We start from the raw sequence: 16,240 nt of genomic DNA on the forward strand, positions 1-16,240 counted from the left end.
TTTCCTTTTTCCAGGCCATTAGCAGGTAGCTGGATTGGGAATGGGGCAGCAAGGACAGGATCCAGCTCCCAAATTGGATGCTGTTGTTGCAGGTGGTAGCTTTAGCCACTATGCGACAACACTGGCCCCAAGATAGGATAATTAGAAATTGTGGTACACTAATACAGGCCACGGTTCCTCCAATGTTCCCTGAAAAATACGCAGTATGGCTAGTTATACAGATTATAACATGACCTTTGGTGATGCTTTCATGATCCCTCTATGGTCAGGAGAAGGAGTGTTTTCTGCTGGATGTAAGAGGCTATCAGATGAAGCAACTTGTTATATTATCCTGCCTTTGTTGTGTCATTTAATGAATACTGTGTACCAAGAAGAGGGCTTCTCACAGAATTATGGTGTAGTTTCATAAAACTGGCTCCATCTGACTTGAACCTAGTGCCCCCTAATGTGCCTTGACCCTGATTGGCCTGTGCATTATTAATACCTGAAACCCGAAGAAAGTTCCAAGTAGCCTCTCTAGATGGGAAAGAGAACGAGTATGTTGAATCATTATGGTACCAAAGGATTATGAACACCTAAAATCTATGGTGAGGCCAAAAACGATGAGTCTTCGTAGGAATAAGTACAACATCCTGTACTAAAGTTCAAAGGAATGAATCTGATGAGTGCAAGATGTAAGAAATGTAAGAGAATTAAAGCTTAATTAATAGTTCATTAAAAAAAACAATGATTTTATTGCTCACAATCTCAGTATTAGTCATAGTCTCATATGACATCAAATTTTAATGAAACAAAGTAATGTTGGATCTGTGTCCAGAAAAAGGAAAAAAAGAAAATATTTTTCAAGGTTATGATTGTGTGTATTATTTTTTATAGGGACACCATGGTCCAGGAGGAATTTTAACACTAGGGAGTATACTCATTGAAAACTTTACAGTAAAAGTTCCTTGAAACTGTAACATTTAAGGGGCATTGAAAGTACTAGAAAATTGAAAAGTATAGGAATTCTTGAAAGAAGAGGAATTTTAAAAAGTTAAGCTGATTTCATAGAGAGATAGGCTAAAGAAAATAATGTAGACTCATTTGCACCTCATTGGTAGCAAAGGAAAAATATCTTCCAATTAATCGTATAAGCAGAGAATTGACTACTTTGTGAGATATTGCATTCTTTGTTCCTAAAATCTTCAGTGCTAAGAGTGGAGTTCCAGAGCTATAGGGAAATTGAAGAAGATGTCTGTGATCATTTCTGTCTCTAAGAATCTGTGCATCTAATCATTTCAAGATGAAATATTTCTCCCCTTTCAGATATTTCTTTGACTCTACTACTCCACCATGCAAGCCATGATTCAGTATAGTTCCATATGGCACACCTGTTTCCATTTGGCCAGCCAGATAAAAATGGTTTTCACATTCTAAGTTATTTTTTCTTTTTTTATAAAGATTTATTTATTTATTAGAAAGTCAGAGTTACACAGAGAGATGGAGAGGCAGAGAGAGAGAGAGGTCTTCCATCCGCTGTTTCATTCCCCCAATTGGCTGCAATGGCTAGAGCTGTACCCATCCAAAGTCAGGAGCCAGGAGCCTCCTCCAGGTCTCCCACATAGGTGCAGGGGCCCAAGGAGTTGGGCAATCTTCCACTGCCTTCCCAGGTCATAGCAGAGAGCTGGATTGGAAGTGGAGCAGCCAGGACCTGAACTGGCACCCATATAAGATGCTGGCACTGCAGGCGGTATCTTCACCCACTATATATACCATAGTGCCTGTCCCTCTAAGTTATTCTTAAGAGGATATTTTTGTCACAAATGAACATTACAAAATTATAGTTCAAGTGTTTATAAGGTCTTATTAGACGACAGAATCACCATTTGTTTACATGACTGTCTGTGACTGCTTTGTTGTTAAAATAGCAGTTAAGTAGTAGTGTCAGAGACCATACCCACCACAAAGCCAAAATATTTATACATGACCCTTGATAGTAACATTTTGCTAACCTCATATGTAGACTGTAAAGAAACTTGCTTTTTGTGCCTTGAGCCAAGTATCTGGAACAAGCAAGGTCACAATTAAATATTAGTTGAAAACTATAAACAGAGATTGTGACCACCTGTAATATTTACATGTGACACTTTGAAAAGTGGTTCAGATATACAGCCAACAGTTAAATATATATCCATTTTGGCTGCTAATCTATTGAGAGATTATACTTGCTGAAGAATGTTTATATAATGTTGCTATAAGAAGATTTGTGGTCTCTGTAATCGTTGACATACATATCATATCTACTTTGCCCGAGTCCATTGATCTTGCTAAACTTAGCTATCTGCTAAGATTCAGTGACTTTTATTGTTGCTATTTAGTTACTGTGTGATTTCAGTAGACTTATAGAAAGTGTAAAAGTCAGGGGAAAACAAGGTAGAGTGAGTGGACTTGAATTCTTGCAGCTACCCTTGTCTCTCTTCAGAAGTCTGTTGATTCTGAAAGCAGCTTGTACATTACAGAATCCTGGACAGGTTCTCACCTTTAAAAACATAAGAATGTTCTTGATGAACCATGTTTTAGAAGGGATTGAAGAATAACAAGATGAAAACAAATGTGCCACACTATTAGAGAACAGTTGTGGCTATTAGTAAATGATTAATAAAATATACTTGAATTAAAAGTTAGTAATGAAATGTTTTCCTAGACGTGTGGATAAAATAGAAGGGATTCAGGTCATAAAAGAAACCATAATCAGATTTTAAGCATAAAATTAAGGGCTTCGGTATTTATCATCACATAATACAATCTCCATAGTTCCACAATGGGAAACTAAAGTCCTCACATTTATTTCTAGGAAAGGATATAATTTCTGCTGACTACTAGCCCTGGAAATTCCTGTAAAACCCATAGGATTCTTATTTTATTTCCATGAGGATGTTACTGAGCTGCTATCTTGTGATGCCTGTCTCTATGGTAACAGATACAAGGCTTCAGGGTCTGAAGGAAATTCTTCCTATTGGCTTAGGAATATGGAGCGACAAGAGAGACTCACTGAGGAAGAGGATAAAGCGAGGAGCAGGCAAAAGAGGCAATTGAGAAAAAGTTGTCATGAGGGAGCTTTTTTGTGTTTGAACACAATTTCATTTCCCCTTAATCTATCTCAGAATAAAATAGCAACCAACATCAAAGTAAAGTTTAAAAATAAAGAGAAAAGATTCTTAAGAAGTGTTATTTTTCAGTCACCCAGTCAATTGTAGGTAATTGAAGTCTCACAGAGTATTCCCTTAGTTAACTTGTCTTTCACTGTGAAGGAAAAGATTGCTTCTTGCCTGCAATTGATAAGAGGAGGCATCTACCCCTGGCAAATTTAGTTCTCATTATTGCCATCAAAGATGTTGATCTTTTAAAAGACTTTCTTTTTTCTTGATTCCAAGGGTAAGAATATTGAGGTCGGGTTGGCACTGCTTGTAATGACTGAAATTCTCATGGAGTTATGAAAATACAGTGGGCTTCCAAGTATTCTTTCAGTTTCATTGCTCATAAAGAGCAATAGTAAATATGACAGCCGGCGCCGTGGCTTAACAGGCTAATCCTCCGCCTTGCAGCGCCGGCACACTGGGTTCTAGTCCCGGTTGGGGCGCCAGATTCTATCCCGGTTGCCCCTCTTCCAGGCCAGCTCTCTGCTATGGCCCGAGAAAGCAGTGGAGGATGGCCCAAGTCCTTGGGCCCTGCACCCGCATGGGAGACCAGGAGAAGCACCTGGCTCCTGGCTTCGGATCAGTGAGATGTGCTGGCCGCAGCGGCCATTGGAGGGTGAACCAAGGGCAAAGGAAGACCTTTCTTTCTGTCTCTGTGTCTCTCACTGTCCACTCTGCCTGTCAAAAAAAGAAATAGTAAATATGACAAACAGGAATGCTTATTGGAAAACTGAGCATTTTCAGAGCATACTGAGTAAGTTTTTGTGTTCTTATAGTTTTGCTTTCTTTCTCTTATTCAAATAATTCAAAATAAAGAAAAGCTCATAGAATTTTAAAATATTTTACTTTCCATTTATTTAATTTTTCCCTTATCTTCCTTTTAATATAGAAAATAATAACTTACTACATTGGAATTGTTTGAGAAAGGAGATAAGTTAGGCTCTCCTTTCCTTTAGATTGGAAGTATATATACATGTTGTGATCACATAAGTGTAAATACTTAAAATATCAGTGCTAATTATACATCATTCAGAAAAATGTCTTTGACGAGTGTGATGTAACATATATTAGTATATTTTTCTTACTCATATTTTGATGTTTCACTTGTCCTAATTGTTTCATATATGTTCAGGTGAAAGGGAAAAACAGTAAAATTATTTTAAGCAAGCAAAACTTCATAACTTGATCAAAGAAAATTAACACATTTTGGAGTGAGATGTAAATATGTTTCAAATGATATAAGATCAGATTAACAAATATTTATTCAGTATTTATTACTCATAGGTCATAGTGCTTAAAGCTTTAAAGGATTTACATCTTTTGTGGCTTTTTTCCTGATCTTTACAAATGTATATATTCTCTGTGAATATATAATTTTTTTTACAAATTTAATCCGTTCATTACAGATGTTTGTAAGACTATAGATTCAGGACTCACTCAACTGTCTTTAAAAGGAAAAAAATAGAGCTAGGTACAATGTCTCAGTGTCTCCTTTGATAATTTTGAAAAATATCTTTTTTGTGAAGCTTTATTTATTTGAAAGGCATAGTTACAGAGAGAGAAAGGAGAGACAAAGAGAGGGATCTTACATCCACTGGTTCACTCCCCAAATGCTGCAATGGCTGGAACTGGTCCAGGCCAAAGCCAGGAGCCAGAAGCTTCTTCTACATCTCCCAAGTGGGTGCAGGGGCCCAAGGAAAAGTATCTTTCAAAGAAATCCTTTCTTGAACTATACACAGTAATTTACATCATAAAATGTGGTCTCCCAATGAATTAAGGCCACCTTAAAAATTAATGATACATACCACTTTTGAAAACTTGCCTTCAATTTAAATTATAAGTACACATAGAACATGGTTAGCGTGATTGACTTACAGAAAACTCATTTATTTGGGCTCTAGCATTATATCCCAAGGTATACTTCAGGGAATAAGCAAATGAGTGAAAAGATGGTCTAATATACTGTGGGAAATACAGATTAGGAGATGTTCTGAATGAACATTTGTAGAGGAACATGGATATGGTCTAACTGGATGGTTGGGTGGTACAAAGAAATTACTTGCTGTCCATATATACTTGAAGGTAAATGGTGCTTATCAGCTTTTTAAAAAGAACTATTGATGTTCCTTGGCAATTTGATGACAGAGTTATTAATACAAAGAACCAAGAACAGTGGGGAAAATAAATTTACCAGTATTATTCTGCTTTGCTCATGACATTGTTACAATTGATTGTAAGACATCCAGATTGAAACAGTGTACAGACCATAATATTCTGATTTTACTAGCATAGATTTCTTTTTTGCTTATTATGGAAAGGGTACGATAGACTGACTTATGGACAGTGACACTAACGCTAACCTAAAATTGTGTGATTTTAGGCAAGCTGTGGGACTCGTTCAATGCCCTATGACAAGTGTGAAAAGGAAGAGATTGAATAAAAGCCTGTCCATAGTGGAAACAACAATATATTGAGTAGGACTGTCAGTTTCCTCTCCCTTTGGCTGTTAAATCTTTCATGGACTGCTTCCGTTGGCCACAGTGGCAGGAGGCCACTTTCTCCATTAGGTCGTCCAGAACCGTAGAGCCCACAACTGAAGTGCCAGGTTGTTTCAGCTGCTTTCCATTCATCCCACAAAGGTTTGTTGATAAATTCTAACTGCCAGTGACTACAGTGACAGCTTACCAGAGAACAGCAGCAGCTGTGAATCCAGACAGAAAAACTGGTTTACGAATGAGCTAGAGGCTTCCAGGGTTCCTAGTATAAGTGATGTGGAAAGAACTGACAAGGCCATCAAAGAACAGAATGATAGCTGAAAGGAAAGAAAGGAAATTCAGTGAAAAATAATTAGTCATTCAAAGTAAAGTGTGAAGTGATGTATTTGAAGGGTCACTTGAAATAAGGAAGAGTATGTCTAACAGCTGTTGCTCATGCTTCTGGAATCAAACCTAAAAGGTAGTGTTTGGATTGTTACGAAAGTCACTGGCAATGAGATTAAAGATTTTTAGATTTAGCCATGCAAACTTTCTCTGAGGAATATTTCAAAAACAATTACCTCTCATTGTAGTGTATGTACAACTGTCCCTGGAAACTCTTTCCTATGCTAAAGTTAGAGAAATTGTCATATTATTCTACATGTATATCCAGTCTTAAATAGAAGCTATCTAAATATGTTCCACTTATATTTAAATTAGAAGTAGTCATAGCATCAGACCTCCAAGATCATACTGGTGAGCTAAAAGGATGACTTCTTATATAGCATAATGTTGTTGCTATATAGACCTATAATGTGAGAAAGTTGCAAACAACTTCAATGTCAACTAATTTAATTGGTCTTCATCTACACACCCTATTGCTCCTAGGAAATTAAAAAAGACATAAGTTTACATTTTACTTTGGAAGAAAAGATAAGCAGGACATTTTCTGAAAAACTGAGTTGTCCAGAAACTCCCACTCATGCGGTACATTTTCTGAACAAATTGTCTAGAAAGCTTCCCTCTGTCCCTCTCTGTCTTTTGCCTCCCTCTCCTCTTACCACTTTCCTCATCCCTCTTCCCTCTTTTGCCTTATATAATTGGATGTTTTTATGTGTATATGTATGTGTCTCTATTTCCATCCCTGACACTCTAAACTAGACATATAAAGTAAAGGCAGGAAATTACCCCCCCCAACATTTACTAGTGGAATAACTTCCCCTTATAGATCAAAGAAAAAAAAATTCTGTATAGCTTAGTCCTAAAACTTTTTACTAAATTATAAAATATAGGAATATATGAATCACTGCATCTACAACTTAAATTTTTACAGAGTGAGAACACCCAATTATTAGGATTGAAAACCCCAATTTTACTCTTTCTCAAAGACTAGTCTCTTTTTGAGAGAAGATTTATTTATATATATATATATTTAAATTGTATTAAGTTATTCAAGTTTCATGTAAGTCATATATACAGATTTAAGAAAATACAGATAATTTCCACCACCCTCCTACCCACCCATGCTCTAACTCTTCTTCCTACTCTCTGTCCTATTTCCACTCTTAATTTTTACAATGATCTATTTTCAATTTACTTAATACCTGTAAGATTAACCTTATACTAAGTAAAGAGTTTAACAACTAGTATGAAGTGGGGAAGTGTCACTATGTTCCTAAATTGGTACATATGAAATACATGAAACTTATATAACTTAAATTTTAAAAATAACACTGTTCCTCAACAGGAAACAAGGGCTATAAACAATCAGTACTCTCTTAAAGATAAGAGACATTGTGACTTCTTTTTTTAAAAAAAAAAAGATTTATTTATTTATTTATTTAAAGTCAGAGTTACACACAGAGAGAGGGAGAGGTTTTCCATCTCCTGGTTCACTCCCCAATTAGCTGCAAAGGCCAGAGCTGCGCCAATCTGAAGCCAGGAGCCAAGAGCTTCTTCCAGGTCTCCCACGAGGGTGCAGGGGCCCAAGGACTTGGTCCATCCTCTACTGCTTTCCCAGGCCATAGCAGAGAGCTGGATTGGAAGTGAAACAGCTGGGACTTGAACAGACGCCCATATGGGATGCTGGCTCTGCAGGCAGCAGCTTTACCGGCTACACCACAGCACTGGCCCCACCATTCTAACTTCTAACACATCATAGATTAAGATATACACTTACTTAAATTTATGTAGAAGAGCCCATATATTTGGTACTCATTTGTTTCTGGCTATTTTCCCCCAGCATTATATTTTTTAGAGCCACCTTCTTTGTTGTATATAGTTGTGGTTCGATCATTTTCAATGCTGCATAATATGCCATCATCATATGACTATACCACAGTTCACTTACCCAATGTATTCTGTGAACATTTGGATTGATTCCATTTGTCAAATCTTAAAAAATAATCCTTCTCTGAACATTTTTGTAAGTATTTTGCACATGTACATCACTTCTGTTATGAAAATATTAAGAAGTGGAATTGCTGGATCAGAGAATGGCTTAACATTCCTCTTTAGTTGATAATACAAAGTAGTTTTTCAAGATAAACAAACTTATCATCATTTTGTAATAGTTTTGGATATTGTTGCCAATGCTTCCATATTATCAGTTTCTTGTTTTAGCCATTCTCTTTGTTTTGCTGTATACTGCATTGAGATTTATTTCCATGTTTTCTAATGACTATTTAGTTTGAGAATGTTTTTTAGGTTTATTAGTCGTGTAGATGCTATCTTCAGTTAGGAACCTGTTCTTGTCTCAGGCTTATTTCTGTTTTGAGATGCCAACTTATCTTTTATAGGTTAAAGTTCTTCGATGTTTTCTGAATAAGTCTGCTATGTTGGCTATATGTGTTGCAAACATGTAGACAGACATCTTGTACAGAAGTTTGGAATTTCAAAACCCAGGTGTCCTTAAAAAACATTTAGTCCAGTTTCTTAGTTTGACAGATGAGGACACTGAAACTGAAGGGAAAACATCTCTTCCTCAAAGTTTCTTCTAGTTGGTAGTAAGACCAGAAATGACCTAAGTCTCCTGACAGTAAAGTAAGGAAATTTTTTCCTAATAAATCATGTACAGTCTTTAGTTCCTTTTAATTGGGTGATTCAAACTCCTGTCTCTCTGGGAAGGGCAAGAAATGCATGACATAGTAATTATAACAGCAAGTGTAGAGTGATGGATTAATAATCTCATTGATTCTGTGAACAAAAATATTCCCATTTTACCAACTGTTGAATCACATAGTCAGGAGATAGCTAGCTAGCTAGATAGATAGGTGAGAACTTCCTTTTGATCTCAGATTTTAATTTTTCTTGTCTATAGCTTTATTATATTGTTTCTTCTCATACTTTGCTATTGCTGTTCCCTTTCCAAATTTGGTTCTAATACAAGAAATTCCATCTTTTCTGCAGTTGACTAATAAGAACATTAATTTTATAATATTCTTTCTTAACATGAGAGGAAATTCAGGTTACAAGGCATGATTAATATAATACCTACTGTTTACAGACTATTCTTACATGCTAGGTACAGTAGCAAGTACTTTTCATTCATTATTTTAGCTGATCCCTAGAACTACTCCCAAAACATGTTTTATTATTCGTATTTTACAGGTCTAGAGACTGAACTTCAGTGAGTTTAAGCTACTTATGGGATGACCGATATTTGAACGAGATTTATCAGATTCTAAACATCATACTCTTTCCATCATCCCACTCTACCAATTTGGAAGGAAATGGATTTTGTGATATAGATTTGAGTTACTACCTGCCCTTAGTGTTTCTGCCATACATCTTAGGGAATTTATGTCCCCTTGTTCTGATATCATGAAATAATTCAATTTCTCTGTTCTTTTTCAAAGTGGTAATCAGAGTAGTCACTTTTTGGCCTTGATTTTGTTCAGTTATTAAACTGAACTCTTGATACTGAATTCTTATTAATGAGCAATCCAAATACTGATAGGTAAGTTCATATCTGGAGACCAGATTGTAGCTGAATTTTTCTTGCATTTAGAGGTTGAACATAAATCTGTAATAGTTATAGTTCTGTCTAGCCACCTATTCTAGGATTATTTCCACACCTATATTTTAGTTCCAAACATTTATCCTTCCTATTGATGGAAGAACCTTTCCAAAGATGCCTGAGAATCAATGTGCTCCCTACTCCAGCTCCTGTTCTGTGACCAGTGATTCCCTTTGTCACGCTTCCTATTTTCATGCAAAGCATATACCCACTAGTTCCTCCATCTAGAAGTCTGAATCATTGTGAGTTAACTAACATGTTATTTTTTTTCTCTTGAGTAAAAGGAACCCATTTTAAATTATTTTAGAAGATTTATTATTTATTTGAAAGGCAGAGTTACAGAGAAAGGAAAAGGAGGAAGAGGAGAGGAGCAGGGGGAAAAGAGAAAGAGAGAGAGAGAGAGAGAGAGAGAGAGAGAAAGAAAGAGAATCTTCCATCCACTGGTTCACTCCCCAAATGGCTACAATGACTGGGGCTGGTCCAAGCTGAAGCCAGGAAACAGGAGCTTCTTCCAGGTCTCCCACGTGGGCATAGGGACCCAAGCACTTAGCACTTGGATTGTTATCCTTTGCTTTCCTAGGAGAATTATCAGTGAGCTGGAAGGGAAGTGGATCAGCTGAGTCATGAGCTAGTGCCCATATGGTATGCCTGTGTCACAGGCAGAAACTTAACCTGCTATGTCACAGCACTGACTCCTAAAAAATAATTTTAAATTATCATTATTTCACTGTCTGTGATCAAATGAACCCTTAAACCAATGATCTCTAATTCCTAGGAATTGAACAATATTAATACACTAACTATATAGAACTTTACACATTACAAAATACTTTCAGGTTTATTTTATTCACATAACCACCCTGTGAATTTGGCAAAGTAGGAAGTATTCTTTATTTGTATATAGATCCATGTAACTAATTGCTACCTATATGTATCCTACGTTTATTTTAACTCTGCTACCCCCTCTCTATATCACCTGCCAGTTATCAGGTTAGGGAAGAGAAGATTCCTTCATTTCACTTTGAATACAGTCATAAACTTCCTAACTTCCCTGTGATCTTGCTTTACTCTAATTCATCATCGGAAGGCTGCTAGGCACATCTCTCTCAAAGACAAAGCTTAATGTTTTACTCCCCTGCTAAAAACTGACAGGTGAATCCTCATTGTTTTTAGTTTATAATTCAGATAACTTTTGTGGGAAAAGAGCACTTTGCAAGATTTTCCCGGCCTTGCACCCACCATATAAATGCCTCACCCAATTAAGACTTTTCATAGCAAACAGAAACTGAAAGAATTTGTTGCCACTCATCCTGCCCTGCAAAAGATGCTTAAAGATGTGTTACACACAGAAACACAGAAACATGGTCACCAATATGAAAGAAGGTAAAGGAAGGAAACCTCACAGCAAAAGATCACAGGAAGCTCAATTTCTCTTTGATATAGAATTAAACTCTGATGCTCTGTTAAAGCAATGTGTTAAAGTAATCTATTATGTTCTCTTGATGTCTGTTAAATTCTAATTGTTCAAAAACAGCTGAATTTTTATTAAGAGCTATGGGCTATTTAAATATGTGCTTTTTTCAAAAATTTGAATATCTGCTGCTCATAAAACTAAAGCGTTGTTGGTTCTGTGTGTAGCTGTCCTCCTATAGGTTCCTATGGACTTTTTCCAGCCACTTTTATTGTATTCAGTACTTTGGGATGGCTCTGTAAACAGATGAAGCCAATAATGTATTAACAGTACCAACTGAGAGAAAGTATGGTTAACTGAGGTTACTAAAAAGAAAAAGCAATTCAAATCAATTGGCAATCTACAAAAAGAGTTAAAGATTTTAAAAGCTATTATTAAAATTGATGTATTGGTTTATTATGCTATATTATATGTGTGTACATATTGTATGTCCACATGGGGAAATTTTATTAAGAGTTTTATTTTAAATGGCTTATAGATAAGATTGTCCATAAATTTAAGCTGCTAAAATCAATCAAAGATACATTTTAATTTGTGGGACCTGAATCTGTGTATCATATGTTTTAGACTTGTTGGTAGAAAGAAACTAAAAACATTTTAGATGGTTGTGCTTAAGTTTACTGGTTAAACAAACTACACCATGTTAGATATTTAAGAGGTGTTTTCAAATACATGATTCTTAAAATTTATAGAAGGCATTGGACCTTCTGGTAAATGTTTTCTTAAGTTGTTATCTAATGGTTGAAACTGTTTGCTAAGTATTCATGTGATATTGCTATTGTCAGCAAGTGATCTAGGACTTGCTCCCTCATTTCTCTATTCTAAGCCCAACTTGTTCTTTCATTTCTCTATTCTCTTCAAGGTAGGAAACTAATTCTATTATGAAGGAATCTGTAGGATGCACAATTTAATCTTTAGACCTTATAAAAGAGATGGCTAACATTTTTCTGCAATAGCATAGCCAAAATAAGAACTCAAATAATAATCTCATAGCTAGATTCACTTCGCCATCAGCGAAGTATACAGTAAGTAGAAAAAACCTCCCTTTCAGACCAAAGGGAAAGAAAGTTTTAAAGTGAGAATAGAATTTTCCTCATGGGCATTGTCTACCTTAGAAAAACTACTACAGAACATGCCTGTGACTATAGACTTGTAGTTCAGGCCACCGAAGATTAGAGATGGGAAACGGGCACTCCCTTGACTTGCATCCTCTGGTCTGCTTTAACACAAACCAGGAGGAAAAGAAAGCTCGGCATCAGAAGCAATGGGTGGCAGGCCTATTAATGGCTGATCTGTACAGTGATCTGCCCTCAAGGAGACCCAACAGGCCAGTCCACTGCAGTGGCTTTCCATGAGGTAAGCCTGGGCTTCAGCAGAAGTCAGCTTGTGAAGAGCCATGGCAGCTCTGCCAAGAGTTGGATCACTGGAAATGGACCTGCCCTGGAGTCGAAGGATGCCCAGGTCAGAGCCACAGATCTTATTGGCTCTAAGCTGAAAAGCCCTTCACTCAGCCCAACTTCCAAAGTGACCACTGCAGCTGAGGGGATGGTCAAGTAGGGTCAGCAACATTGCAGGCAGAACTGTAAATTTCTTGTTAGAGATGCCACCTGCCTTTACCTGGCCAGCTCTCCTCCCAGGCCAGCCAAGTAATGAAAGTCAACAGAGTGCCTTCCCCTAGGAGGTTCACACCTCCCTTAGGATATACCCCATGTGAAGAGATAGATAGGTCTGGGCCTCTGAATTTACAAGGCCTAAAGCCCACCAGATTATTATCAAGCCCCTTCTATCAGGTTCTATTTGCCTCTCAATCAGAAAACTTAATTGTAGCTTAGACAGCACCTTTCTTAGCTCCTCTAATAATGACTCTGTCCTTTGTTCTAGGCCCTGTCTAGTGCACTTGGGCCTCATTCCTTTGTAATCATAACCTCTACTCTACCACCAATGGCTCTACTCCCAACATGTGTGTACTGATGGTCCTCTTCCCCACTTAATGCTGTGTAATTGTTCAAACCTGGTAAATGCCACTCTTAGGATCATTGGTTACTATCCTCACTCTGTCTTTTATGACCTTGTCTAAATATGATCAGAGTCGGCAAACTTGGAAGGCTTCCATAGCCTTGGCAACTCATGACGACAGCCTAGGATGGTTACTGGCGCCATAAACTAGAGTGTCAATTTGTTGGGTCAACAACAGGAGCCACTGTGCACTTGCTCCTCATGTGGGATCTCTGTCCTTAATGTGCTGTACATTGTGATTTAATGCTATAACTAGTACTCAAACAGTATGTTTCACTTTGTGTTTCTATGTGGGTGCAAACTGTTGAAATCTTTATACTAAATTGATCTTCTGTATATAAAGAGAATTGAAAATGAATCTTGATGCAAATGGAAGGGGAGAGGGAGCGGGAGGGGGGAGGGTTGCGGGTGGGAGGGAAGTTATTGGGGGGGGGAAGCCATTGTAATCCATAAGCTGTACACTGGAAATTTATATTCATTAAATAAAAGTTAAAAAAAAAATAAATGCCTCACCCTAGTTCTCTGAATGTAACACACTTCCCTGCCATGAGCCTTTGGAATTGTAGATCCCGTCTCACACTTGTAAACAGTTTTGACTCTTACATAGTCACCTGATGCATGTCTTATAATTCTCCAAGATAATTGAGATAGTGCCTGTTTTTCATTTTTGGATCATATACTTCTATGAATACTCCCACAGTATTTTCTTCTTATTTGTGTTAACCCTATCTTGCTGTGCTATACTTTTCAGGGTTTATATTTATTGTATGTATTCATTCTTAGTATTTGAGGTCTATAATTTCTCCAGCTTTTACCCCTTATATAGCACCTGTTAAAGGACTTATTCAGTTTTTACTTCAACTTACAATGAATTCCACACCCAGCAGAAGTAAGAAATATTTGAGTTCTATTTTTAGCATCATCTCTATTGTGTCTTTCTTGCCTCCAATGCAACCAACCATAGTGATGTTTTCAAGATTGTCAAGATTCCTATTCATTGAGTTTATGAAAATGAGTTGAGCCTAGTTATCATTTCAGTCTATTTCATATTATTAGAAGTTGGGATATTTCATTATGATCTCATGATAGTTACCCTACATAATAATTTAAAACTTTAATTTCCTGTGCTTTACATATTAGCTCCCCTGAGGTCTTAATACATTCAAATTATTCACTGATGAAACAATACAAATAATTTAATGGAATGATTCAGTAAAGTCATAGAAGAGTGAGTGTATTGACAGTTTATGAGATGTACAAATTCGGGCATATTTTAAAGTAATACAAATCAAAAATATCCTTTTTTCTAAAATAGTGTACTCTAGCAGTTACCCAACTGTGCTGCAAAGCTTGGTTATTATAACATGTGTATGAAGTTAAGTATATATCTACCTTCATTTCCCCACTGGGTTTTCATTAGAAAATGAGAACTACATTTTGTAGCATTTGTCTGGTGTGAGGGGTTGTACAATGCCAGTTATAGGAAAGCAGAACAAATGTGTGATTGGGTTAGACCCTAAACCTCAGGTTGGTGCTGGAATGTCTGCTCGCTTACAGGTGCCCTCAGGTTTTAAAGAGAGTAAGAATTCAGTGGATATGCATGTTGACATCCAATTTCTCTCATGCAAAGATTTGGGGTATTAAGAAGTTAATAAAGAAGTGAACAAATTCATTATTTTATAATCTCTTAAATCTTTTCTGTGGAGGGAAAATCTCAAAGATGCATAAGTATATAGCAAATTGGTTCTGAAATGTATCCATTCTTTAAATCACAATTTTCTGTGACAGAAGGCCACATGCCAGGAGCTATGTCTATTTAATTATTTATTTTGATGCTTTTTGTGGAAATTCTATTCATTCTTTAGTGATTTAGTGACATTATATACAGACCTTTACATACATAGTGGAATTCAATACACCATGTTCAAAAAGCACATTTAAGGCTGACAGAATTCAGTTATGAAGATTATAGTATTAATTTATTAGAGAATGATACAATCGTCTTTATGATTATATTGGCTAAAGGAAAGGGTATAATTTATCATATTATGCAAGAAAATAAATTAATTAATGACTACATTTATAAACATTGTAAGCATGCTGACACTTGTTACATAGTTTGTAAATAAACATATTGAGCTGGGGTATAACCAAGCACTGAATGAAAAGGAAGGAATTTGGAAGATATAACCATATCTGTAGTGGGGGTGAACTCCAAACTTGTAAATTAAAGGATATAACACAATAAGTAAAGTAGGAAACTTAATTTTTTAACCTGTTGTCTGCCAGTTATGTGGGCTTATGACAAGCCAGCATTAATATGCAAACAGCACTCTGATTTTACGAAGAAGGAGCCCAACTCACAAACATATGCTCTGGCTAATTAGCTTTGTGCTGGGTTTAGCATGACAGTGATAAATTGGGAAAATATAAGCAGCATTGTGGTAGGATAACATTAAAGATAGGAGGTCTGAGACCACTGTTAGGGAGAAATAGAAACAACATGGGATAATACTAAAGGCTGAATTTGATTAGAAATGGTAGTCCTAACTACCAAGCTATATTTTACAGCTGGAAATTTCCTTAAAAATTCAATGACCATATTAACATCATGATAGACAATATTATAACTCTTTGTAGTTTAATAATATTGATTTACTTTAGACCAATTTATACTTTAAAGCTAACTATTTTTATTCCTACTGTTTCTTGAATAAAGCCACAGGCATCTCTTTTCTTACTTTATTTGTCTTTTCACCACATTTTGTTACATTTATCCCATTCAAGTTTCATTCACTTAGTATGCTTTTATTCTGTTCATACTACGTGGAAAGTATTTCATGGAATACTGCGAGCAATAAAAAGATTCATCAGAAATTATTTCTGTCCTCAAGAAGCTAACAGTGGTGACCATAGACAATCATGCTCAGAAAATATATGACTGCTATGATATATCTCCACTCCGGCCCTTTGCCCTCTAACACTTTCATTTTTGCTTGTGTAATCTTTGCCCTTAACATTCTTGTAAAATGAAACACAACATGGTAGTAGCTGAGTAATATAGAATTTCCTGTATGTTGGACAC

This window comes from Lepus europaeus, chromosome X (assembly GCF_033115175.1).
Source record: "Lepus europaeus isolate LE1 chromosome X, mLepTim1.pri, whole genome shotgun sequence".
Classification (NCBI taxonomy): Eukaryota; Metazoa; Chordata; class Mammalia; order Lagomorpha; family Leporidae; genus Lepus; species Lepus europaeus.